At 34.5% G+C, this 26,277-nt stretch overlaps 1 protein-coding gene and 1 long non-coding RNA gene across 12 annotated transcripts in view; one reads left to right on the top strand and one right to left on the bottom strand.

Annotated features, from left to right (window-relative positions):
• The window catches only part of LOC148908940 (uncharacterized), a 117,511-nt gene extending 105,585 nt beyond the window's left edge, over nt 1-11,926 (bottom strand). The window contains exon 1 of the long non-coding RNA XR_016120537.1: nt 11,894-11,926. This is a non-coding gene — a long non-coding RNA (uncharacterized LOC148908940). The remainder of the gene's footprint in view (nt 1-11,893) is intronic.
• Nucleotides 1-26,277, top strand: part of LOC116303978 (putative G protein-coupled receptor No18) — a 54,338-nt gene that overhangs the window by 16,795 nt on the left and 11,266 nt on the right. For 7 of the 11 annotated variants that reach the window (XR_016120536.1, XM_031713618.2, XM_031713619.2 and 4 more), the window contains 2 exons: nt 3,588-3,636; nt 23,407-23,515. The gene's annotated coding sequence lies outside the window, so the exon portion shown is untranslated. Of the gene's footprint in view, nt 1-3,453; nt 3,495-3,587; nt 3,637-12,845; nt 12,969-14,491; nt 14,589-23,406; nt 23,516-26,277 lie in introns of those variants that run through there. The other 4 variants (XM_031713624.2, XM_031713625.2, XM_031713623.2 and 1 more) reach the window with 3 other exon arrangements.

Below are 26,277 nucleotides of genomic sequence, written 5' to 3'. Positions count from 1 at the left end.
ACTTGTTATTAATCGCTCAATCTTTTCCACTTTTAGTGAATGCGATGAGCAGAGAACCTTTAAACTAGCGCTCTTGCTTTTCCAAAACGATCTTGCTTGAAATGCGGCGTTCGATCGTGAAACACGCGATCTTAACAAAATATTTCGATTTCCACATTCGTTTTTCAACAAGTTGCCTTGAGAGCGCAGATATTTAGATAGCGTAAAATGAGCACTTATCGAAACACTTGGTAGAATCACGCAACCACGTGACATAAATCACGTGATGGGCTTAGTCTATTTTAAGCCGACTTCAACTATAACTGTTAAAATAAAAATCATTTCCAATCCGTGTTCCAATATTTGAAAGACTTCTTTTTGAAATAGCTTAAATTCTCTAAATTCTCTAAATGGAAAATACTTCTCATAGGAAGAGGGATGTCAGTTGTCGAGTGACATTAATTTTCTCTGGGAGAGGGGGTCAACGAACACTTTTTCGCCTATTTGATTATTATTCATATTGTGAATTAAAACCCCAATATCCAGCCATCATTCAACATACTGTATTTCAACAGCTTTGTAAACTTGGGACACCTGAAAAGCAAGGATATTGCATTGAATTTGTATTGTACTGTGTTGATCTTCCTATCAACCTTACATCAAAAGTACTGTGACAGTCTCATATTGACTTACAGTAGCCAATAGAGTGATCGTAAAGCACTTAATGTCTGTCTCAGATGTAGTATTCTCTTCATATTGCCTAATGGCCTTATTGGTTCTTATACTATCGATCAAGATATCTACTGTTAGGCTTCACAGTAATATTCTTTCATAGGGCTTTCATAGGGAAATTAGACACATTATTATTATAATATAAACAGATAAACTTGCCTTTATTTTATTTTTATTGTTACTTCTATATTATTATTATTATTATTATTATTATTATTATCATTATTATTGTTATTACTGTTATTATTATTACTATTATTATCATTATCATTATTATTAATAAAATAACTTTATTGACAATAATAATTAACTAATAATTCATTATAATATGAGACGTGATAAGAATATTGCTATAATTATAAAACAAAAAAGGAGAGATTATGAATATAAAATAACAAATATATATCATATTTACTTATTTATCTATGAAAACATATTTATAAAATAAATTAATAGCTCAAAACACGAGTCCAGCTCTTCACACTGATATAATACCATATTAAAACTATACATTTATTATTAAAATCTAAATATTTCTAAATTTCCGCTACATTGGCGTTAAGATTAAAGTCATTCAAGAATTCATTGTCCTTAAAAAAAGGGGTTCTTGTCCCCCTGACACACATGTGTACTGACTTAATTATTTCAAAAGATAATCGAGTTCTAATCCATGTTATAGTACTTGCATATGTGTCCCCTGTCTTCTTGGTTAATTTCTCAGTAAGGTGCTTTAGAAAAATCTGGCATTCTGCCCCCATCCCTCCATTTGTACCAAAAACTAAGGGCGTAAAAGTTCCCATATCAACATCGATTACTCTTTGCTGGTACTTTCTCTTTTTTTCGCTTTCTTGATCCTTGAAGATTGTAGAAGTGGATTTGTTTTGGTTGCTCTTGGAATTAACATGCGATACTCTTACATCAAAAAATGCAGTTACTCCCTGTGCCCAAAACGATTATAATTATATAATTATTATAATTATTATAATAATTATAATAATTATTATAATAATTATTATAATTATTATAATTATTATTATATTATTATTATAATTATTATTATTATTATTATAATTATTATAATAATTATTATAATTATTATAATAATTATTATAATTATTATAATAATTATAATAATTATTATAATAATCATTATTATTATTATCATTATTATTATTATTATCATTATTATTGTTATTATTATTGTACAAAATGTTTATTTTTGCGATGAATTTTAGCCCAAAGCTGATGTTAAACGGGACGATTTCAAACAACCATTCTTTGCCATACACCGTGTAACATGCCGCGTAAAATAATAATAATAATAATTTTTAATAATTTAATTGTAAAAAATTTCTCACTAAGAAAAGAAAAATTGTATTTGGTATCTATATAGATATAATATATGACGTATAGATTATCTCTTCATGTATCCTACAATAAAAAATAGAGAAAAAGAGAAAAAGAAAAGCTATAATGAAATATACTATAATAAAAATATATCTACTAATGTATAACCATAAAATCTATTTAGTAAAAATTAATCCTAATTATATATGTTAAAAAAAATCCATCCATCCATCCATCCATCCATCCATCCATCCATCCATCCACCCACCCACCCACCCACCCAGCCAGCCAGCCAGCCATCCATCCATCCATCCATCCATGCATCCATCCATGCATCCATCCATCATCCATCCATCCATCCATCCATCCATCCATCCATCCATCCATCCATCCATCCATCCATCCATCCATCCATCCATCCATGCATCCATCCATCCATCCATCCATCCATCCTTCCTTCCATCCTTCCATCCATCATCCATCCATCCATCCATCCATCCATCCATCCATCCATCCATCCATCCATCCTTCCATTCCTTCCATCCTTCCATCCATCATCCATCCATCCATCCATCCATCCATCCATCCATCCTTCCATCCATCATCCATCATCCATCCATCCATCCATCCATTCATTAATCCATTCATTTCATTTATTCATTCCATTCATTCATTCTCTCTCTTCATCTCTCTGTCTTACACCTCTTTTTATATTTTTTCTTTGTCATTCCCCTCGTTATCTTTCATTCATTTCAACTACTCATTCCATTTCTTTTCACTCTAAAAATCTCCCATAGCCGTTCCAGTCATGCAATCACCAGTTATTGAAATAAAAATATCAATACAAATATGATGGATTTAGTAATGTAAGATCTAAAATTATTGTGCGAGACGTCTGACTGAGTCTCTACGTCTCGCTTTAATCAAAACTACTTAGAAATCTCTAAGTATAACATTAAGCTTTCACTGGCTTGCCTGTACAACACTAACAACACACTTCATCTACGATAAGTGTATAAAAAAGTTCAAACTAAGTTTTAAAAAATGTCAAAAAAAAGCCTTGTTTTGAGCCGTCTATAGCTAGAGTCTTTGAATATCTCATTAGTAGACTTCAAGTGCATTCACGCTATAAAGTAATTCCTACAACAGCAGTTATTGATAAGTGCATGACAAACACTTGTCAGCATTCAAAGCCACCGCAAGATCGCATATGAATCCTGTGCATTTGATCCAAGGTCTAATGCTGTCACAAGACACTAATATTCGATGCGATATCTAGATTTTTAATCCAAAGTTTATCATTTATCTTGAAATTAAATGGGAAAAAATGATAAATAATCGACTATTAGTAAGAGAGATATCATTGATATTGATTCTGAAGAGAACTGTATAATATAGAATGCAGTGGACATAAAATGGTCTTGGTTGCTCTTTAAGTGAGTTCATGTTCACTCCATTCATTATCTTCCGTTCCAATGAGAATTTAAAATTTGAAATGTAAAATAATCGTGTTTAATATATTTTTTTAGGTACTTCCAGTCTTTTCGTATTGCTGCTGGCTCTACTTCAGGCTAGTTGGTGAGTAACGTTTGTTCAATTAAAAAATGAAGCGAAAATTATAGCTTTAATGTTGAGTAATTTTTATCATATTTGAATATATTTGTTAGGGGAAAAAGGTCTTCGAGTGAAATTCATTCGATTTTTGTACCAAAAAAAAAAAAAAAAAAAATCGGCTCACTCACCAACTGATTTCTCGTTAACATTTCTCATTCTATCGCCGTTAACGCCTTTTTGCCATATTACCTTTTTATTCAGTCCTTTGTTGATGAAAAGTCAAACATTATGCACGGGTTATTTTGTAATTTCGATATCCTGTCCAAGGTTGCCATTGTCATCGAAACGTTCTCGAAACATGTCTTTTCCTAAGTTCTTCAATACTATATCTCCTCGGTTTCTTTAATATCGAATTCACAATTTTTATAAATAATGAATTGTTGGGTGTAATTTTTCTATCTTTCTTTTTGTATCTTTCTATTTGCTGTTTCGTTTCTTTGTTTCTTCATTTCTTCGTTGTGTGTGTGTGTGTGTGTTTTTTTTTTTTAAATTATTTTTCCTTCTTTCCTCCTATTAGTTCGTTCATGCATTTCAGGCGCGGTCTTGATGGGGTGAGGACGGCCGGGAAGGAGGGCGGGGGTGGGAGGGGGAGTAGGGGTGGTGGAGGGAGGGATGGAGGTGAGGGAGGTGGGGGGTGAGGAGCGGAAGGAGGCGTGCGAGGAGGGAGTGAGGCGGGAGTGGGGGTTGGGGTGGAGTAGGCCTCTTTCAGGGGGGGGTGTCTGGGGCGTCTGCCTTGCCTTTAGCTATTGGGAGGGTGGTTTCTTGCAGGAGGGTCTGTTCTTCTTTCTTCTCTCTCTTTCTTGTTTTCTTCCTTCCTTTCTCTCTTTCTTTCTTTCTTCCTTCCTTCTTTCCTTTTGTTCTTTCTTTCTTCCTTCCTTCCTTTCTCTCTTTCTTCCTCTCTTTCTTCCGCTATCTGTTATTCTCACCTCTTCATTTCCTCCCACACGAGTTCCAATCATTTCTTCATCTAACAATTAGAACGACAATCAAAGCAGATCTCCATGAAAGTCCCTCAGAATCACACATATTCACGAATATCTCTCATTTCTCACGCACGTACAACGGATCTAATGCACAACAAACATTTCCTCACTCTATTAGATTAGCATCATATTTCCGTCCGTCGTATTAATAGCGCTCATTTTTCAAGCGACGCTTTCCACTTCACTACTCTGTTTATTTATCGTGTCTTTTGACATACAACTAGAGTCTGTGGCTTAACAATAATTAATCTAAGGTTTTTCCACACGAATCAATAGGTGTAGGGTGGGGTGGTTTTTAACCGTGACGTCATAAAAACGAAGACAAAGGCGAAATTCGGACAAACAAACTTACAAGTTTACTTTCAGCAAATAATTTTCACAGCCGATCGCAGTTGATCTTAGTTAACATGGGTTATTATTGTAACTTTAAGTAAAAATAATAAAATCGGTTCGTATAATCCTCGTAGCGGTTAAACAGAATGCAATGTTTGTCCGCGAATCTTTAAGCTATTTTTAGAATCAGTGCGCTGCGCTATTTAACATGGATTTCTATAATGTATTTTTTGTATATTCAGGGGAATTTAAATTATAGATTATGAGTAGGTGTGGGGTTGGTTTGGGTGGGGTTGGGTGGGGTGGTTCAGTATATTCTTACATAGATTTCTACACTTACATAATATTTTTAGATCTAGAATGTTATCTGTATTGTATCATTTAGATTCTAGTTTAGCACGTGCACGTTCTAACAAGACTTAATCTAAGCTCCTGTGTGTCTACGTGAATGAATAAATTACTTATTACTTACTTATCGAGGAGTAAAAAAAAGTCATGAAATAAAAGTTATTTCAAAAAGCATTGTCGGGTCCTGTTGGAGCCCTGAAATCATGGCGGGGTGATCTGAGAATACGCAGAATACTAAGATAAAGTAAAATCACATTTAGTTCTTGCTTAATACACCTATTTCAGAAATCGTTGTCGCACCAAAAGTCTCAAGCAACAAACCAAGACTGCAGAGAACGATTGTACTTTTAGCTGTAATTAGTTTATTCATGGTGCATTTTCATTTATTGACTTCACAAATTGCTCCAAGCAAGGCTGCTTGAGATGATAATTAGTGTAGAGCTATAGCCACTTGCATGAACCACGAATAAATCAATTATAATTAAAAGTACCGACGTTCTCTGGAGCCTTGGCTTGTTACTTGAGGCTCTTGGTGCGACAACGATCTTCGAAATAGGTGTATACAATCTAAAGCAAACTACGTTGTTTGGCTGTGAATGTATTGCAATTTGCAGCATGCTACAAATTTCAGGTCTTCCACCAACAAACGTTTTTTGAAATATGTGTATACAGCTGTTTCAAAACGGGTTGTTGAATTTTTTTGGTTGCATCTCGCCTGCAAAGCCCGCAATGCACTATGGACGATGTAAAAGCAATCAGCGAAAGATCTCAACGATATGAAATTGTCCTAAACTCTGTCTGCACGTTTTCCCGGCTTTTTCAGTTCTGTGCTAAGATTATTTACATATGAATCAGCAATACATTTCAAACTTGGTAAACGACATACGACTAAACCTTCGCCACCCTTTCTTAAAATAGAACTCTTTGCATGGGGTGTAATTTCCCTTTATAAACACGTGTAAATCTCTCGATAATAAGATTCTTTTTTTGAATTTGTATTCATGTGTCTTTATATGTGCAACAGTTAAACAAAGAAATGATACTCTAGGGAATAACACGTGGTCTGAAATAGGAAAACATTAGGCCCAAGCTAAACAAAGAAATGATACTCAAGGGAATGACACGTGGTCTGAAATAATAAAACATTACACCCAAGCTAAACAAAGAAATGATACTCTAGGGAATAACACGTGGTCTGAAATAGGAAAACATTAGGCCCAAGCTAAACAAAGAAATGATACTCAAGGGAATGACACGTGGTCTGAAATAAGAAAACATTACGCCCAAGGTAAAAAGGTTGATAGAATGTCCGCAATGTTTCGATAATAAGATTCTTTTTTTTAAATTAGTATTCATGTGTCTTTACATGTGCAGCTGTTAAACAAAGAAATTACACTCTAGGGAATGACACGTGGTCTAAAGGAAAACCATTACAAAAACACCTAAAAACATGAAAATTGGTTAAAGTGCGGAGCCTAGTATGTAAATTAAGTTTATTCTATGTGTTATTCTCTCCCTCGCACCGAGAGTGTTTTGCTGGGTCCTCCGATTTTCCTCCCTCCGTAAAAATCAAAAATTTTAAATTCTAATTCGATCTCCGAATCATAGAGCCGTATGTTCGATAACTTTTGTGGTTAATATGTCTTTACTCTCTTCAAAAAGATATTAGCATTTTTTTCTTGATTATTCAAATCTCTCTATACATCCTAACTAATATATTACATACATATTGTTTTCGTAGAGTTATCTTATCATATTACATATTCATATTTTTAAAGTCTTTCCTTATATATAAGTCTTTAAATCTTTAATGTCTATTATTCTGTGGCATGTCTGTAAAGTACCTTTAAGCTAAGTACATTGACCACGATAGATATAAAGGTTATTGTATTGTATTCGTATAGGAAACCGCACGATCTCGAGTACAATTCGGAATTTATAGGTACGAATGATGTTTTGAAAGTTCAAAATTGGACGAGCCTTTAGTCGAGTCCAATTTGAGAACTTTCAAAACATCACGAGTATCTATAAATTCCGAATTGTACGAGAAGATCGTGCGATTTTTTGTTCATAATACGCTCAACAAAATTGAGCAACTCAATTGGGACTCTACAGAGTACAATTTGGGATTTAATTGTACTCCTCTTGTCCAATCAGAATCAAGTAATTTTGTTGAGTGTATTATAAATTTCGAAATAGAAAATGCAGGGGAAGGTAGGAACAACAAGCTCCACCACCTCCCCCTCCCTCCCCCTCCCCCATAAATACTACTAGAATGCTTCCCACACAAAACCTTATCATCTAAGCAACTTTAAGGCTCCGTCCACACGTATCCGGAAATTTTTGTATCCGCAAATTTTTTTTTTGCGGAGTATATGGTAGTGCAGTTTTCGTATGACTGTGAAAAGATCACGGCACGAACACGGTCGTGACACGGCAAGGGATACGCCAGACCAATCACATTGCACGAGAATTTACTCTCCATCCAATCAAATGCCCTAAACACGACATAAATACGGCGCGGACACGGTCACGCCAAGACCACGGCACTTTTAGACCAATCATATTGCGCGTGAAAAAAATCAGCCAATTAAAATTCTAGAACATATCACGGTCACGGCACGTCACGCTTACGGCACTGAGCTTTTCACAGTCATACGAAAACTGCACTTATGTGATATAGGTAGATAAATGCGCTTGATTACTGATATAGGATACGTACTCAACCTTGCTATATATTTTATTTTTTTAAAGTCCCATAGGACGCATAGGTATAGATAAATTATTAAAGTAAAATTGATTTTTTTTACTTAGTTTTACGTGAAAATATCATACCAGCTAAAATCTCACTTGCTTAAAAAGCGGACCTTTAATTGATTTTTTTACTTAGTTTTACGTGAAAATATCATACCAACCAAAATCTCTTTATTAAAAATTGGCTAGAAATATTTTTTAAATTTTTATTCTAAAACCCCCAACTAGATTATTAGAAATAACTGCTTTATCATACACTTATTTCAAAAACGTTAGTCGTCTGAAAAGCTACAAAGCAGAGACCAACAAGGATTATGGGTAGTTACATTTTACATGTTTCAACCGCTTTAATAACTATTGATGGATTTTAGTTCTTTTACCAGTTACAGTCTCACCTCTTCTGAGCATCCTCAAGCTGAAAATTGTATCAAAAGCTTTACTTGTTTGATATTAAAAGTTTCCCATGATGCTCAGTGATCTAAGCTTTCTAGGTTTTTGGTGACTAACTGTATTGAAATAAGTGTATATCAGCAAGGTAATATCAAAAATGTCAGCCTATACATTCAAATGTATCTTTAATACATTTAATTATTAATAATTGATGATTGATTATCATTAAATAATATTATTAATAAAATTTAATTATTAATCATTAATTAATAATAGTAATAATTATTATTATTATTAATAAAATTTAATTAGTATTAATCATTGATTAATAATAGTAATAATAATTATTATTATTAATAAAATTTAATTATTATTAATCATTAATTAATAATAGTAATAATAATAATTATTAATAAAATTTAATTAGTATTAATCATTGATTAATAATAGTAATAATTATTGTTATTACTAATAAAATTTAATTATTATCAATCATTAATTAATAATAGTAATAATAATTATTATTAATAATTATTAATAATTCATTGAATTAATTATTAATTAATGTATATTGTTCTTGTAGTTGTTATTACTCTAATGGGTTGGGAGCATTAGTATATGTAATAGGACTCCATGCTGTCCAATTAAGAAATAATTGGACGAGGAAAATTCCGAGGACTGACACTGAAATCTGGTACCCTGCGAGCAGAGGATTTCTTTGAAACCCTCTCCCATCTCCCAACAAACCCTCTCCCATCTCCCAACAAACCCTCTCCCATCTCCCAACAAACCCTCTCCCATCTCCCAACAAACCCTCTCCCATCTCCCAACAAACCCTCTCCCATCTCCCAACAAACCCTCTCCCATCTCCCAACGGTCGGAGAGGGTTTCAAAAAAATCCTCTGCTCGCAGGGTACAAAATTGGATGAGGCTGTAGCCCGAGCCCAATTTGACTTTCAGAGGAATTTTTCGAGTCTAATTATTTCTTGATTGGGTAGCATGAAATCCCATTACCTATTAATTATATAGCTGCCTAATTAATCCCATATCAACGAGACCTGTCCAATTAATGATGGTAATTGAACTGAGTGGAGTGCAATTTGGTCTGAAATCAAACGCACGATTACAAAATGGCATGACCGCGTAGCGGGAGTTTTTGTAATCATACACAAGAAAAAGACACAATAAAGAGTACAGAATAATCAATTTAATGTAGTAGAAGAACTAAATGCGAACGAAAAAATATCTAAAAAAACTTTTTTTTTAAATTTTTTTGATTTGATTTATTTTATTTTTTGAGGGTGCGATTAAGATCTCCTAAGGATGCGATTTGGGAATTAATCGCACTCCTTTGAACCAATCAGATTGCAGTATTTGGTAGTGATTACAAAAAGGATATGATTAAGAAAATAATTGGACAGTTACCTATATGGGATTAATGAGAAGCTGTATAATTAATCGAAATATTGTGACCAATTTGAATAGCTGGTGTTCGTGACTCGTGTACATATGGAAACACAAAGCCTGAGTAAATAAGTCCGTGATCAAGGAACACAGCGGTAATTTGGAACTCGAAAAAGTCTAGTAACTAGTTTGCTAAAGGGAATATAGGAGACGTTGGTTTTGGGCTAATTTTGGCTACGCTAGTGGCTAGTTTAATAATCAATAAGCATATATAATCGTACGTTAACCATTTTTTATTGTTATTTAATTCGTTTTGCTGCTATTTTGTCCCCCCTGGCGACCATGATCCTTAGCGCTAAAAAAATAGATTGTTTTGATGTGACGTCATAGTGTTATAGGGCAATTGTTATCATAATTTTCCTTTTAATAGTAATTTAGACATTATATAATGACTTGCATTAGATTTCGCTGTATTTTGTATTTCTAAACCCGATTTGACCTGTTTCTGAACCTGATTTGAATTTAGAACCTTGATTTTAGCTATAAAACCTACTACGCTGTTCACCTAGTTCTCTGCGTCAGTCCTACAAACCTGATCGCGTAGGGCGGAAGAGAACATACAAAAGATGGATGAGTGAAAAACGTCTGCGCATGCTCTGAATCCGTGTGCAAATTAGTCAAAACGCAAGTAAATTTGACTTTCAAACATGCATGATAAATTGGATTTCACAAAATGCCAAAACTTAGTGTCCATACTTGAAACTTAAGGCTAATTCTTTCATATTGTGTTTGTTAATACAGTATCTTGGTCTGACAAAAGTATACTCTCGAACTTTTTTGTATACTTGGAGAAAACCAACATTTATTTTCTCACTCAAACTCTTCAAAATTCTTAGAAAACGTGCTGAAGTGCACGCATGCGCAAACGTTTTCCCCTGGTATCACAAAAGATACTAAAGATGTGCCATTAGCTCCCATTAGTAACATCCGTTTGAACAGTGCCATCGCATTTGGGCGGAACAAGAGCGGAGATTCACGCTGCGAGCTGTAAACGAAAAAACTATTTTTTTTACCTATACTTTGCTATCTTAAGTACGACAAACGAAGGCCAGGAGTACCGAAGCCTCCCTGTAGCGCTGCTAATAGAAAACAAGTGTGTCCATCTTTCTATTTATTTGACTTAAAAGCATTTTGCTGATTGCACACAACTTGTGTGAGACTGCGTCATTCAAATAGTTTAAAGCATAATTTACCTCATGGCTTTTACCATATTTATGATTCTTTTTTGTGAAAAAAACCGCAGATTTAAGAGCAAAAAGAGGCTTTTTTAGGAAAATCTGCTTCTCGTAAAAATGGACGGTTCTGATTGGAAAATTCGATAGTGACGTCACTCGTAAGCGGACGCAAGGGCGGGAATTAATTTAATAGGATTGGATGAAATAAAACGAAGATCACTTGAATAAGAGCACCAACTAAATCAAAATCTAAGCATTAGAAGGTTTTTGGTGCCTTTAGAAAAATTTAAAAACGCTAAATGATATGTAATTAAGATATTTACTAATACAAGCTTATATTTTAATTTTAATTTTTTTTTTTTTTTTTTTTTTTTGCATTCGTGGAATATTTTTTTAGTTTTGTATTATGTAAAGTAAAAACATAACATACTTTTGATCATCATTGATGTTGCCATGGCTACAAGTGACATTGCTATAGCAACAGCAATTGTTGTCATGGTGACCACTGAAATAGCTATTAGTTCCATGAGTTGTTTGTCGGTTTTCTGTTTTTCCTTCCTCCGCAAAAATCAACTTAGGAAGCATTCAATTTTTCATGGGACAAGAATTCAACACATTTCAAGGGGAGGGACACTCTTTAATGCAAACAGAAGAAAAGGGGTGTTTATAGTAATGATAAAAAGATAGATTATACACCGTGAAAAGATAAAAAAACTTACTGACGTTTCGGACGCTATTCCTTCGTCGGAGTAATTAGGTATTCCTCTGCCCCACCCCTCCCCCCCCCCCCCCCCCCCCCCCCCCCCCCCCAAAAATGAATGCTCCATCAATAATGTGAATTGGACTGGAAAGATAAGTGCACTACTTACTAAAACCTCAATGCTCTATTTGATTCTTGTTTTTTTAGCCACCTTATATAGAAATATTTAAGGCGCTCGTCTCCGCTTTATGAGGTTGCCAATGGGGTTAGTAGTTTACTGACAATTGGCCAAAAAAAATTGGTAGTTCACTGACAAATAACCTGAAATAAGTAGTTCACAGTTAACTGATCTTTCATTATTTTGGTTCATATTATGACCAGCGCTCGCAAAAGTATTACAGTTAACTGACATTTGGCCAAAACATTAGAAGTTAGTTGACAATTGGGTGGGTACCCCCATTGGAATCCTCCTCTGTTTCAGAGATCCAAGTCGTAGACTACTGCACGTTTTTCTGATGCACAGATCAACCGCCCAAAGACAGGAAAGTAAGGCTTTATAGACTATCCCATAAAAACCCATTTATCGTACCTCTATTTCCTAATCTTTTTTTTTTTTACTTTATGATAGCCAATTATCCTTTGATCCGCTTGAGAGTTTGTGGCCACATACTTAGAAATACCTCTTTTTATTTAAACCAAAAGATAATATTGATCCTTAGATCTAATATACGACTGTATTCAGGAGAGTCTGCTTTGACTTTAAGTGGTATTTTGTTTGATGTGTTGAGAACGTCGATATGTGAGTTTGCCTAACGATCTATACCTCCCGCACCGCACGGAGAGAAAAAAACTTCATGGATGTGCTAAACGATTTGTCCTCTTACGAATATATTCCTTTGAATATCTAGGTTTATATCTAGGCAAGGTTAAATGATTTCGCTATGCTATATAAATGAGATCACTTCGGAAAGGCCCTTTAAGAAGCCCACAAAGTCAGATTGAATTAAAGGGTTATAGAGATGAAGCTAATTGGTCTCATCTGGTTGAAAGAATTTTCAAGGCAACATCACGAAACAATCAACGTTCTTTTTGACTTCGAAATCACATTGCGGAATTGAGCAACATTGGTCTGTTCGTTTTAGGAAATAGGTAAGGAATTGTAAAATTTCAATTAAAAATTTGATTTTGAATTTAGATTTTAACCGCCTGAGGATGGACTGAACTCCTAACAAGTTTTAAAAACCGATCGACATTTGATAGTGCCCGGAAGATCGAATTAGAATCTAGAAGTTGATTTTTGAGGAGGGAGGAAAAACCAGAGAATTCGGATAGAAACACTCGAAGCACAGGAGAGAATCAACAAAAAACTCTTCTCACACACAACGACAAGTTCCAGGATTCAATCTTATGAACGAAGTATATTCTTTACCTCTTAAATACATTAGCATTCTATCCTTTTTTTCTCATCTTTTAAACTCTATACCCAGATTATTGTCAGTGATATTGGCGTTGTAATAATAGAGTAAAAGATAGACCAGGAAAGAAGATGTATAAATTAGATAATGTTAGTTCACTACTTATCAGTGTTTTGCAAGAGTTAACAAGAATCATAGTTTCTTTAACAAATTCGTTGATAAAGATGGGGGAAAATAACTTCTCGAGGAAGTGAAAGTGGAGATGAATGAAATTTGAAAGGGTTCTGTTAGATTTTGCTATCATTGTATAAATATAGCGTTAAGCTTCTCTCTCTTCTTTCTTTCTTTCTTGTCTTTTTTTTTCTTCTTTCTTTCTTATCTTTGAGGGATTTCTTTCTTTCTTTCTTTCTTTCTTTCTTTCTTCCTCCTATTTATTTGTTCATTCATTCGTTCTTTCTTTTTCTCTCTCTCTCTCTCTCTCTCTTTTTCTTTCGTTCTTTCTTTATTTTCTTTTTTCTTTCTTTCTTCCTTCCTTCCTTCCTTCCTTCCTTTCTTTCTTCCTTTCTTCCTCTTTCTTTCTTCAATTTTTCTTCGAATTAATTCTAATTTTATAAATTCCCCACATCTATGTTTATACGTATACAGCAACACTAAAACTACAAAAATCTAAATAATGACACCTAACATCGTATACAATAGGCAGTGTGTCAGCAGCATAGTACTTCAGGCCAACGGACTCCAATAATTTTTCTTTTATATATCCTATCCTGTATAATTTTTTAAATAGAAATTTAAGAACAATTTTATTTCTTTATTATTGTTATTCCTTATATTTTCAATCAGGATTGATTTCTTAAAGCAGTCCAGGAAGTGAGGAAATATCAATCTATTATAACCTGGCAACAACATTGACTATCTTCAACCACACACACACACACACACACACACACAAAGCGTTTGACCTTATATTCTAGCTTTTTTCACACAAATATGATATAAATAGACCAGCCCAAGGTGGAATAACTTGAATTTAAGGTTGTATAAGGGTGTTGTGCAGTGGTGAATCGTTCCGTGTGTCACTACAAACAGGCAAACATATCTGTGACACAAACATCTCTCCTATTACAAGCAGGAAATTTCTCAGCATGGATCTCGTGTCTGATTGGTCCAACCCTAATAGATTCACGTGTTATTCAAATACATTACATAAAGAGGTTTCCTCAAGCTCCGATTCTCACTATATTATTTAGCTTTGGCAAGGAAAACTATATCTCAAAGTAATGATATCTAGAATCGTAGTGCGCACTTTTGGGAATTACCGCCCATCAGAATTGTTCACAGCATAAAAATCACGGTACGTATGCATTTTCCTTTAGTTTTACTTTCATTTACTTTGGACTAAAATACAGTAGAAAAAAGCTAGTTTTTCAACTAAAGTTGGATTCTTAAAGCAAGAATATTTAGCCTCAAATATTTTGAACAAAATTCGCTCGCGCGCGCTGACAAAAATGTAGCTAGGAAAATGGTAGTCGCGAGGAATAATTTTTTTTTTAAACGCCAAATTTTATGATCCAAATTAAGCCAAATTTTTGAACAGTTTTTTTTCCCTCGTTTTGATATCATTTCCCTCAAAATTTGGATAGTTTGTTAGTGAAAAATAAAACAAAAAACGGAATTTTTGTCAGAATTGTTTTTTAGGCTGATGTTTTAAGTACGAATTAAAACGCCAAAATACTTGCTTAATTATATTATCCTAACAAAAAATCCATTCAGATTTAATGATTTTTTTGTTTCCTAGTTATTATTCTTCAATTTAAACCATCATTTTTTTCTGTCAGTTTGGATCAGCCTGATATTGGCGTTGAAACAGGCGTTGGAAATATCGAATAACTCCTAACGCACGCACTAAACCACATTGTTGCTTTGGCCACATTTGATATCAAGACCACCACAAAAACCTCTACGATATCAAAAAAGGGCTCTTCACTTTTCCCCGGTATGATACGAGCTTAGAAATTTGCATTAATCTTTCGGAAACACGATAAAATTTGACGTTTAATTCACCTAAGCTACTTACGTGTCTTAAACACATTACAAGCAGTGTACAACGTTTCGAAGATTTATATAAACCACTGTAAGAGCTACAGGCTTATTTATTGAAGAAAATTGAAGCAGAGGTCAACTTTTTTTTTTTTTTTTTTTTTTTTTTTTTTTTTTTTTCCGAGGCTCAAACGTTTTCTGGAATATAACGTCTCTAGAGAGTTTTTAAAAGATTCATGTTTACGACAAACGTGAAACGTCAGTTGACCATCATTGAAAAATTCTTTAAAATTAGTGAAAAGTAATCGAAAAAAATATCTAAGTAGATGATAAACAAAGGAAAATTTGTCTTTAGGGTGAGAAGGTTTACAAACGGTAAAGTGAAATACTCGGGAAAACGATGAAAATGGTTCATGTTTGCCATTTGCGGAAAGGAGAAGCGGGAATCTTTTTTTTTTTTTTTTTTTTTTTTTTTTTTTCAATGTATGTTTATTTCACACATTGGGCGTCATATTGCTGAAAAAAATAATATTTCAAAAACACCGTTTTTTTCTTTTTCTTTTTTTAAAAAGTGGGGAATAGCAAAATTCTCCCCCATTTTACACATCTGAATATATTTTTTAAAAAATCATTGTTCCCTTTTTTTCTTATTATTTCTTCAACTAAAAAATTTGTTTTTCAAATCATTCTGAGGCAATTAGTATGTGTATGTTTTCAAGATTCTACAAAATAAATCAGATAAGGATTCCTAACGATTAAAATGGTAAAACTGAATATGACAGGCCAAAGACTTCTGATACTACAAAGTTAGTTAAAGGATAATCTTTTCCAGTGACATATCTATGATCTATTTTTTCCTGGTACTTGACACCATCTTTGTGCCAGGATTTGGGTGTTGCCAGTTTGGCGGGAAAAGATAAGAGCGCGCGCGTATCAGAGATGTGGTTTAGTGTTTTGATTTCAGGTAGAATTCCAGGTACGGATTTCTCTTTCGAAGTTTATTCATTTGTTCTTTTTGTCCACTTCTCGCTAGATGGTCCCTTTTTTTTTTTTTTTTTTTTTTTTTTTTTTTTCTTTCTTTCGTTCTTTCTCTCTTTCTATTAGCGTAAGGGGTCGGGAGTAGGGGTGTAGGGAGCTGAAGGAGGGTGGGACTGAGGTAGTGCGGGATGCTTGCTTTCTCTTTTTTCCTTTCTTTCTTTCTTCCTTTCTTTCTTCCTTCCGTCCTCTTCCTTCCTTTCTTCCTTCCTTTCATTTTCGTTCTTTCTTTTTCTTTCTTTCTCTCTCTCTCTTTTTCTCTCTTTCTTTCTTTGTTTTTCCGTTTCTTTCTTTCTTTCTTTCTTTCTTATTCTTCATTTCCCTTCTTTCTTTATTCCTTAACATTCATATTTCATGCGTTCGTTTGTTCGTTCATTCATTAATTCACTCTTCCTTATTTACTCATTTTGTCATCTTTATTACCGTTTTAAGCTAGTACTTCCTTCCTATTTCTCAAAACTCTTAACCAAAAAAAAGAAAAAAATTGACTTCGAAAAGACAAACCACTCTATGTCAATATAACAAATGTCATAAACTTGGAATGAAATATTACTAGTCCAAGATCTTCATTACATTTTTATCATCTGAAAATATATGAAATCCAGCTTACGAGTCATTTAGCTGAACACTGAGACAGAGAAATATCCCCATCAGTATCAATTTTTATCTGAACGACTTGGATTCAAAACATAAGTCTTCACTATAACTTCCTTATTCGAGAACATTCATTATAAAAACTTCGGGAAATCACTCATTAATTTAAAAAAACAAACAGGAAAAATCAAAAACATTTTTTGCGATCTCTTTATTATTTATTTATCTAAAAACCATACCCAAAATCACTTAAGTTATTTTGGCTTAGGAAATATTTAGTTTCCAAAACTCGAAAAATTTATTTGTTTTTGTTTTGGGTCAAAACATAAATTGTTCAACTTATCCATTAATTTTTGTGTGCTTACTAATTAAGGTAGAAAACCATTTAGTTTCTCGGTATTTATAGACGTGTGAAGTGCGTAAATTACGCTTCAACGGCGGCTAAATTAATCAAAACATAAAAGCAAAAAGGTAACAATTAGAAAAATAGCTAAGAGATGAACAAATTGGATTGTTTTGAAGAATGCTTCTTATTCATAATTTGTGCTATTATTTAAGGAAATTTTTCTGGTTTAAAAATTGAAATTGCTAAACTCACTGAGAAAAAAAATCTAACAAAAAATAATAATTAAGTTTTTGTTTCAAATTTCGACAAAAACCAGAAAACCAGAACTTTGCTGAGAATGACAAAATGAGGTCGTCGAAACGTCCAATATTATTTTCTCTAAAAAAAATTATATAATCTTTCAAACTCTCAGTGTAAAACAGTTCCGTGCACTTGGCCGGATTTTATTCCTCCTATTTCTATCGAAACCAACAATTTCAATAAGTTGGCCAGGAGATAAACAGGATATGACTTTACACGTTACCTAGTAACGCTTAAATCACGTGTCATGTTTAGGTTGCCTAGAGACAACTGGAACACGAGACACGTGATTTCCAGGTTGCCTAGAAACGTAAAAACACGTAATCCCTAAGCAAACTTTTGTTGCCATTTCTATCTTCGAATGACTGAGTTTTCGTCCACTTAAGCTACAAATATCCCAACATAATATTAAGAACTTCCTTAATCAAGTGCTTTTGTGAAGAAAATGCGGCTTAAAATCAGTCGGATATTTTTTAGTCTTTATTTGTTTTCCAGTTAAAAATATTGAGTTTCTGTTATATTGCTTCCCTTTATTTAAAAGGCTTTTTTGTCTGAAAAGATATTAAGTATTTTGTCACGTTTTCTTTCTCTCTTTCTAGTTCCTTTTTCCTTGTCTTTCTATCACATTTAATGTAGCAAAATTCAAACAAACTTATCAAGAATATCATAACTATAATCATAAGCTGTGTTGTGACATACCCTGATGTGTAGTGCATCATTCAAGAAGAACTCAATACTCAAGTTTTGAGTTCTCTGTAGCTCAGGGTTAGCCTCGATTTTATGCAGAATATTCATGTGTTCCAGTGAAGGTCCGTGAAATTTCAAAGTGTTTGAACTGTTTGAAGTTGTGCATTCTTTACTTTACCCTTGGTATTTGTGAATATTTTGGAATAGTTATTTTATAATATTGTTTTCTTTGTCTTTCACCGGTTTATGTGGGTATTTTTGTAACGATACTTCTACCACTAATATTAGTAATACTAAGGTATTGCTTTAGCATTTGATGAAAAACATGTTCGGCTAATTTGGCGAATAAAAGTACACAATGTACTGTAGATGTACTGAACCTGAAATTACTCAAAAAGTATTCCAGTATTTTTAATTAGTATCTCAAAATCTCTCGAAAATTTAGAAATTGATATCGCTAAAAGGTATGTAATACACTCTACTTAATTACAATTGATTTTTTTCAATTTTGAAAATATGAATTTAAGCTGTTTAAATGGAAAAAAATATTATATCTCACTCTCAATGCATTCTGGGATACTATTTGATTCTCCTCTGAGCACTGGGCGTAGTTTATGTTTTTCTATTCCGGTCCTCGAGAAGCCACTCGACTTCTAAACCGCAATCGATATCGGAATTGAATGTTGTTTTATTTTGGTTTATAACAGCGAGAATTTAAAGGAGAATGTAAGTTGCAGGCTCAGGCCCCGTCCACACTATGACGGATAAATTTGAATCCGAATTTTTATTTATAAGGCTTAAATAGGCCTACCGTCCACACTAGTCCGGGCGAATCCGGAACAATTCTTCACCGAAAACGAATTTTTTTGAATACGGTCTCCAGAGTGGAACAATTTGAAAACGCTGGCTAGCTGTATTAGTGTGGACGGAGAACATTTCGTATCCGAAATTTTTCGAATACGATGACGTCATGTTTGTCATGGGAACATGGCGGGAAGGCTAAAAATTCAGCGCGGGCTCAATGCCAGCCTCGATGCACATGCCCAGATGTGCAATGAAGCGTTTTTGCCGCCTCTGATCGGACTAGTGTGGACGCGAAACATTCTATCCGTTTTTATATGTGGACGAAAAACTTTTTTTAGGGTTCGGTGTGAAAGCTGCGGATTCAAATTTTCCGGCATAGTGTGGACGGGGCCTGAGGTTGACGTTAGAGCAGCCAGCAGTGATCTGAAAATAGTGACGTAGAAATGACGTCACTGAGATGTCAAGAAGCCTGCGAAAATTGACCAGCGAAAAATAGAAACATTGCCACCTTAAAAATACATAAATTAATTATTATTTCGCTTTTTAGCAACGTTATATTTCTTTTTTCTTTTTTTTTTTTTTTATTTATTTTTTCTTTTTTCTTTCTTTCTTTCTTTATTTTTCATTCTGTGACCTGGAAACGCAAAATTATCAAATTTACTTGATTCCGATTGGCTAACACTTTTTCTCAAATCAGCTTGAAGCGAACCAAAAGATATCGGGCATTTTCAGTGGCTTTACTGAAGACAGTATAATTATTAGCCAAAACCTCTGACTCTGGCTCCGCAAAAATATATATTCAATTTTAAGTTGCGCGCGAGCATAAAACACGTGACTTTTGACCGCGCATATTTTGCTTTAAAATATGAACAACGAATAGACCCCAATTTACCCTGAGAATAAGATTATTCGTTTGAGTTGCATCCATATTCATGTGTCTTCTCATGTGCAACCGTTAAACAAAGAAATGATACTCTAGGGATTGACACGTGGTCTGAAATGGGAAAACATTACGCCCAAGGTAAAGAGGTTATTAACTGTTCGTGGAACTTAAGAATTCGAAGAAAACGAAAAATCGTTTAACTGCAGCTGTTCGCACATAACCTTTTTCTAGTTTCTCTAGATTGCATTAGAATTTGGAGACATAAATTCTGGAAAACTCAGAGCCAACCCTCAAAATTCATTAAAGAATAGCTAATATGCTAGTTTGGATTACACAATTATTCACTTTAAATCTATTTTTATTACACGGGATAATGATTAACTAAAGGTGCATGCTGACATACGGTGCAACATTGCACGCAACGTTGCAAGCAACAAATTTGAATCGGAGTGACACACATTGCAACAAAATCACGCAACATCGCTTGTGTCAGCCTGCTATGTTAAGATATTTGGTCAGCAGTTATAAATTTGGTGCAAGCTGATTGACTGATTGCGTACAATGTTGCATGTAATGTTGGACCGTGTTTCAGCACCTTAATGTACACCTAATCAGTCGGTACCTTCATATTTTTGACTGCTGGCAGCGAAAAACCAATTTTCAGCGTGCAGCTAGCAGACACAGAGGGGAGTGAAATTAGACGACCAAAATAGCGGGAGCCCAATTTGTTAATCAGAGTTTTTTCTATAAAATGATCATAAATTCGTCAGCTCGTTGGAGATGTTAGTAATGCTCAAAAGTTTGCCAACATATTATTATGATGTCTTCCTTGGTTCGTGGACAACTGGAGTAGATGTAAGTGTGAAATTGGAAATCCAAAATCTCAAAGTTATAGAGTAATAAGAAGAGATAACTAGCTAAAAACTAGTGTGACCTGCGTCGGTGTTCCTAATGGAACAGTAATGATAAAAGGGTAAATTATACACCTTAAAAAGATGAAAAAACTTACTGACGTTTCGGACGCTAGTCCTTCGTCGGAGTAAAAGACGAACTGAGGACTAGCGTCCGAAACGTCAGTAAGTTTTTTCATCTTTTCACGGTGTATAATTTATCTTTTTATCATTAAAGTTATAGAATGTTTAAAGGCAGAAACAATGCAATGTTCATGCATAGTAAAAGACTTTTTTAACTTCCCATATAGGTGAAAACTAGCTAAAACTTTTGATTGTTTATTTTGCGGCCTATATCACATGGCTGCCCTCTATCGAATACCTCTAGCGAAGTATTTAGTTAGTTATAGAATCCGCTTTCAGTGGCAGATCCTCCTTCACAAAAGGAGAGTTCCAATTTCATTCTACTAAGCGTAAAGAACATGATTGGCTTCACAAGATCTCACAAAAGGGGGGTTCAATGGAAACCACGGAAATCACCCCTGAATCTGCCACTGGATAAGCCGATGTTTACCTAAGAAAGAGGGCAGAGGAAAGGATCGTGTAGTTCCTTACGGTCCAGAGGTATTATAAAAAAGTTCGCGACTCCGCCCAATATGGAATATATTTTCTTCCAACTAGCCGTCAATATTTCATGGTATTGTCGTCTTAAATAGTAATTAGTTTTTTATCGCGATTCTAAAGAATTTGACACACACAAAAAAAGGGAAAAACTGACCGATTTTCGTTGATTAAAAGCGAAATTCTCCTTACGAGCGCGCAATATGGCGCAAGCAACAAGCGTAAAAATTTGACGCGCGCGCGCTCAAGCTTTACTTTTCGTCGCGCGTTAGCCAATCAGAAACCTTAATTTTGAAACGACAATAGCACAAAATATTGTCGTCTTAAAAATTTAAGAAACTATTTAGGGAATCGCGAAACGTTGTCGTATTAATTGCCATCGTTCGTTTTGTTTATTATTATTTTAAGATTCGTTCTCTCTAAGGAGGCGTACCTCTTTGATAAAAACAGTATAAAATGATAGCCTCTTTTTCGACGCCTTTAAGAGCGCTTAGTACTCCACATACACATCGATAGGCCGTACGAACAAAAACACATCCTGAGATACCAAGAATCGTTGATTATCAAGGGAAGTACTTACTCGCTGGCTACATCAATATATACACTTTGAGAAGCCCCTAAGGCTGAAGAGCTATTAAAGTTCGTTCTCACTATCAGTCAGAACGCGTTTTTTATTAAGTTGGCTAATTTTGAACTTCGAAATAGAAGCTTTCTGGGGGGGATTTTTAAAATTTTATTTCGCTTTATAGTTTTTTTTCTTCGTAAATTTGAAGGTGTTAATTTATGGCGACAACTGAAAGTGTTTTGTGTGTGATCGTTATCTTGATTATAAAACTTTAAACCTTTTTTTAACACAGAATCCAAAATAAGCTTAAATGAATTATTTACATTGTACACTGCATACATGCAAGTAAATATTCACAAAAACTTAATTAAAAATTATTAAAGTTTGTAAAACATTTATGTAAATGGATATGATATGATTGTATTCAAGATATATGACAGCCACAAGATTATTCATTTCGTGGTTTAATAGATTTTAGTTATACGCCTACTTGCAAGAACGTTGTCATACGAAAATAGAACAGTGATTTAGTGGGATAGGAATTATATTAAAAAACAAAAGGAGATCACTGAACCTGAACTTTTTCTTTTGTCTTTTAATGAATTCCTTTCTCACTAAATTGCAAATGTTCTAATATCGTATGACAACGTTCTTGCAAGTAGATGTATATTCATTTACTCATTTATTCATCCATTCATTCATTCATCCATACATTTATTTTACCCATTGGCATCCATCCATCCATTCCCCGACCCCTTCACCATTTCATCCATTCACCTCATCACAACCAATCCATGCATTCACTCATCCATCCATCCATCCATGCATTCACTCATCCATCCATCCATCCATGCATTCACTCATCCATCCATTCATCCATCCCTCCCTCCCTCCCTCCCTCCCTCCCTCCCTCCATTTATACATGCATCCATCCATCCATCCAAGCATTCACTCATCCATCCATTCATCCCTCCCTCCCTCCTTCCCTCCCTCCCTCCACTTATACATCCATCCATCCATCCATCCAAGCATTCACTCATCCATCCATTCATCCCTCCCTCCCTCCTTCCCTCCCTCCCTCCATTTATACATCCATCCATCCGTTATCCAATCCTACCATTCCTCCTTTGATTCATTTATCCTTCATTTTTTAAGTAGACAACTGTTTTTCTTTCTATTCCTTTTTGTCTACATCTAATTTTCTATGAAATCACTTACTGCAGTTGGTTATCTAGGACCATCCTTCCTCAAGACCAGCCCTTTCCTCTTCCATAATAACAATAATAAGCTTTTAGCAATATGAATATTCATTCAACTCTATCTTCCCATCTTTGATATAAACGACTTCCTGGCGATTTGTAATCTACGGGGAAGCTTTTCTTGATCATCTGTCGTTTATACCCCTAGGGACTTTAGGCCAACAGAAGTCACATGCGACGCTGAAAGAAGATTGAGAAGCTTGTTTGTACTTATACACAAACACTAGAAGGGAATAACAAAGACTAGAAAACTAAAGGTATGTGTTTTTTGATGGTAACATCAACAACTTAAGCATGAATTTAGTCGTGTCACACTTAACATAGATTGAATTGGTTGCATATAAGAAAAAATGTACCCTGCGAGTAGAGTCTCCTTTTACCTCCTCTACGGGCGAGAGAAGGAAAGGAGACGTAGAAAAAATGCGAAGCGTCGATACCAATGGAATACAATTTTTCAAGTAATGCATCAGAAACTCGAACAAACTTTTTTTCCTAAAATTTAGTCTCATTTTTACATCGTATTGATGAAATATTTTTACATTGCTAAACCTTTATTTCGTTATTTAAACCAATGTTATAAGCGAAGCGTCGATACCAATGGAATACAATTTTTCAAGTAATGCATCAGAAACTCGAACAAACTTTTTTTCCTTAAATTTAGTCTCATTTTTACATCGTATTGATAAAATATTTTTACATTGCTAAGCCTTTATTTCGTTTTTTAAACCAATGTTATGAGCAAAGCGTCGAAACAAATTGAATGCAATTTAGAGTAATGCATCAGAAACTCGAACAAACTTTTTTTCTTGAGTTTAGTCTCACTTTTATATCGTATCGATAAGATATTTTTTATATTGCTAAACCTTTCGTTTTTTAAAACGAATGTTGTAAGAAAAGCGTCGATACAAATTGAATACAATTTAAAGTGGTGCATCAGAAACTCAGAAATTTTTAGTCTCGATTTTACATCGTATCGATAAAAAAATTTTTTTTTGCCGTTGCTAAACGTTTTTAAGTGAATGCTATAAAGAGATGAATTTCTGTATTTTTTATCCCCTACGTAAAACTGAAGTTGGTAGTATAGTTTTTAGTCCAATTCTTCTATTGCGGCGAATGATTGCGCTAGAGAGGAAAAGCCTGGAAAAGCTTTGAAAATGACGGGTCCCGTCTCTGCTTCATCTTAGGGAACACCAAACGTATGAAGTGATCGTACTAAAATGTGCATGACTTAACCTGTCTTTCTGTCTGTCGGTCTCTCTCAAGCCCCGTTTATACTGGCGATTTTTGCGGCGATTTTTGCTGCGATTTTAGTGGCAATTTTCGGAAATATGAAATCTTTTGTCTCATCCTTCAAAACAGACATTCATCTAGGAAAATCTTGGTATCCTGAAAAAAACTTTACAAGTAAATTCTTTACCATTATTTATTATGGACAAAATCGCAACAAAATCGCAGCAAAAATCGCTAATGTAAACGGGGCTTTAAGGTGTTTTTGTGCTTGGATAGTTATTAAAATCGTGAATTATCTTTCTTCAAGCAAATTTTTCCCGCTCCGCTCCTGGAGCTCAGGACTTTTTCCGAGATAAATTTGCTTGAAAAATAGAATTCACAACTTTATATGGAAAGTTGTAAAGTGCTTACATAGATCATTTTAAAGCAATTTTACCCCCTAGCTACTCAAAATAAGATATTTTTTGAGATTTTTTACAATGAACAAAGTATACGAAACGCCACGGCAGATTCCAAGTAAGATACATGCATGATGAATACAAATATGTAGATAAAACACAGAAACACTGTATATTAAGAAGACATAGAGGATACTACATGGGCGCGCGGAGATACGAATTTTATCTTCGAGTGTTGGAAAGATCTCTCACGAGTGAGCGCAGCGAACGAGTGAGAGATTTTCAACACGAGAAGATAAAATTCCTATCTCCAAGCGGCCATGTAATATTCTGTTTATTATATAATTATCAATGAAGTATGTTTTTCGAAAAAGAGAAAAATAGATATTTCATTGGTAATTATATAATAAAATAAGTTCCGAGGTAATTTTGAGTGACAGCACTTTCAAAATCAACAAGACTTTATTCATTTTTTGATATTAACTTCAGTTACCATCTTCGATTTTCACATATAACATGCAACAGAATTTCACGGATTTCATTCTATTGATTAACGTAAGCGCAGGGCGTAACCGTATCGAATAAAACGTGGTTTCACATAAAACCGCTCATAAATGAAAAGCCGCCCTGATGAAAAGCAATAAAGGTTTCCATGGTGATCCTGGTGAAGAATGAAATAATTCCCTACACACAGGAATTCACAGTAGAGGTCACGTGACTTTTTTTCTTCCATTCCAGAGTTTTTTCCATGCATAAACCGCTTTAGCTTGGGCGTAATGTTATCCCATTTCAGACCACGTGTCATTCCCTTGAGTATCATTTCTTTGTTTAACGGTTGCACATGAGAAGACACATGAATATGGATATAACTCGAATGAAGAATCTTATTCTCAAGAGAATGACACGTGGTCTGAAATAGTCGAAAGTTTAGGAAATGATAGAGACCTTTAGCCCCGCAAATCTCAAACTGCAGTTCGACGTCAGGCGTTGTCCGTCAAACTTCCGACATTTAGCAAGGCGTCATAACGAAGTTGTTGCTGGAAGAGCCCCCATATTGAACTTCAGTGATACTAAGTGTTTCTCCGTGTTTGCGGGCGTTTATCGGGTTCCTAGCGGTTCAGTAGTGGTTAGCAGTAAATCCGATGCTAAAGGTCTGTAATAACCTAAGAAAGACGTGAAAAGTGTTGACGGTTCGAGTACAGTGTCCTCACTTTAAGATAGTTGTCACCACACTAATCACGTATCGGCTCAAATTGATTTTGTTAAGTTCCTCCAACATGGTCGTCGTGAAAACAAACAACATACAACAGATATGAGAATCTAGATGATAACATCTATCCCTTGACTCGAGGTTTTTTTTTTTTCGGGTTCTCCGACTATCGTCCCTCCGC

This window comes from Actinia tenebrosa, unplaced genomic scaffold, assembly GCF_029948245.1.
Source record: "Actinia tenebrosa isolate PJP-AT-01 unplaced genomic scaffold, QUT_ActTen_1.0 PGA_scaffold2__45_contigs__length_23673736, whole genome shotgun sequence".
Classification (NCBI taxonomy): Eukaryota; Metazoa; Cnidaria; class Anthozoa; order Actiniaria; family Actiniidae; genus Actinia; species Actinia tenebrosa.
The sequence above is the reverse complement of the archived record's forward strand: the minus strand, read 5'-3'. Positions and strand labels throughout refer to the sequence as shown.